The 2,594-nt window shown below is 33.6% G+C and overlaps 1 protein-coding gene across 5 annotated transcripts in view; it reads right to left on the bottom strand.

Moving 5' to 3' along the window:
* Window positions 1-2,594, bottom strand: part of LOC106869579 (mucin-3A) — a 381,249-nt gene that overhangs the window by 146,466 nt on the left and 232,189 nt on the right. The window lies entirely within an intron of this gene.

Consider the following 2,594-nt stretch of genomic DNA (forward strand, 5'->3'; position numbering starts at 1 on the left):
GAATTGGCAGACAGAAAAAGAAAAAGCTGGCAGAATTGTTAGCATGGCAAGCAAAATGCTTAGCAACATTTCATCCATTCCTACATTCCACATTCCAATTCTGCTGAGGTTGACATTGCCTTTCATCCTTTTGGGATCAATAAAATAAGTACCAGTTGAACACTGGGGTTAATATTTACATTATTTACATTTCACGGATATTTGTCCTCATCTTGTTTGTTGTTAACACGTTTTGGCTGATATACCCTCCAGCTTTCAACAGGTGTTATTATTATTATTATTATCATTATTATTCAGGTCACTGCCTGGAATCCCCAAGACATCTGATGAAGGCTGGAGAATATATCAGCCAAAATGTGTCCACAACAAACAAGATGAGGACAAATATCCCTCAAATGTAAATAATGTACATAACTCCTCATCTCTCAAATATGGAACTGTACTGGGGTCAATGTAATTAACTTACCCACTTCTTCTGAACTAGCTGGCCTTGTGCCAAAATTTGAAGCAAATATAACTGGGATGTGATTTATTAACTTGTAAGAATGAATGCAAATTGTCACATGGGCAAAACAAACTCATCAACCTTAATTTTTGGAAAACTGAAATCACTTAAAAGAAAAAATAAATAAAGGTCAAGAAGGACTTACCATCATTACTAACTTCAACTTAAGTGAAGCCTTGATATGGAATTTTATGAAAAGGAAGAATTTCCACACATGGAAGAAGGGGTGGAGTTGGAGGGTGTATTGAAATAATAATATAAAAACCAAAAATACTCAAAAAGAGAGAACACCTATGACATTGCTGATGGAATCTTATCAAGTGACTAAACTACAGAATCATAACAACAACAATAACGATAACAAAAATTAGAATAATAAGTGAAACCTCGAAAGAAAGGTTGTTCTTCATAAATAACTTTTAATTTAGGATAATTCGTTTTGGCTCACTGCAAATCACTTTGTAAGGTATAATTTTAAAGAAACCTCAAAGTAAAATAATGACACAAGGCAATGCTTTTATTCTGATAATACACATAAGAAGGGTAAATAAGTAGGCAGAAAAATAAAGCAAATTGGTAAAAGAAAGGAATAAAAAAAAAAGAAGGGAAAAAAAGAACCCAACAGAAAGTCACTCAATCACTTAATTCTACCACAATATATTGGGATCAGATAGCTGAAAGAGTATTAATTATATTATATTAAATTACATTATATTATATTATATTATATTATTACAATCTGGTTTGTAGTTCTTAGAGAAACCAGAAAGCAGCATCGAGTATCTATTTTCAAAGAAGAGAATTAAAGTGATTACTATTCTGTCATCATTTTCTGTTCTCTTCTCTTCTGTCTGTAATGTTTTTACCTCATAATATAATTCTGAACCATTTGAAAGTAATATAACAAAGGCAACAAGACTAACAATTATTTTACAAAAGGTATGTATCGATACACAAAATTATTTTACACGGTAAATCATGTGGAAATTGTTACATCTGTTTCAACATCATAATTATGATTATAAGATGTTATACAATTAATAAATGATGAGGTGAATTGAAGTTTACTCGGAAAAGGCGTAGCTGTGTGGTAAGAAGTTTGCTTCCCAGCCACACAGTTCATGGTTCAGTCCCTCTGTGTGGCATCTTGAGCATGTTTCTTCTACTATAGCCCTGGGCCAGCCAAAACCTTATGAGTGGATTTTGTAGACAAAAGCTGAAAGAGCCTGTTGTATTTACACACACACACACACACACACACACGAAGTTGAGGGGTTTTGTCTTGTAGGTACTTGGTAACCTCACCTGTGCAAGTGCTATGTAAAAAGATACCATTACATTGTTAAGAAGATGGTGTTAAGAAGGGCATCCAACTGCTGAAACCATGCCAAAGCAAACAAAGAGGCTGGCACAGTTCCCTCTGGCTCATCTGTTCTCGTTAAACTGTACAACCCATGCCAACATGGAAAAGGGGTGTTGAATGATGAGGATGATGATGATGGCGGGTGTGTGTATTACTGCCTCCTTGCCTTGGCCTCACATGACAGTCGTAAGCGAGTGTCACTGTCAGGCAAGTGGTGTCCTTCATTTCCAATCTTCCATGAAAACATGTCTGGCCATGCGAAAAACATAACCTTACCAGAAGACAGGTGAGGTTTGATGACAGGAAGGATATCAGGCCATACAAAAGAAAATCCACTTCAAAGAATTCCATCTGACCCATATGAGCATGAAAACTTGGACATCAAAACAATGATGGTGATGATGATGATGATATATATGACCAGTAAAAACATTTGAAGCAAAGGTAGGATGGAACAAGGAATTCTTCAGAATGGTTTTTGTATATGTTTGTTAAATTAATTGGGAATTTCTGTTACCAAAATTTCTCAATGTTTCACACTAATAATAATTTCCATTAACAATTTTATTTTTATTTTATTTTTACATTTCTTATTTTATCATTTTTCATTTCTTTTTTTTCTTTTTTTTTTTGCTCTAATTTTTCTGATTAAAATCTTAAAAAATTGGAGGTATTTTTATATAATGATTTTTTGCTTTTCTTTTGACTAAGTTATTGTGCAACTTG

This window comes from Octopus bimaculoides, chromosome 17, assembly GCF_001194135.2.
Source record: "Octopus bimaculoides isolate UCB-OBI-ISO-001 chromosome 17, ASM119413v2, whole genome shotgun sequence".
NCBI lineage: Eukaryota > Metazoa > Mollusca > Cephalopoda > Octopoda > Octopodidae > Octopus > Octopus bimaculoides.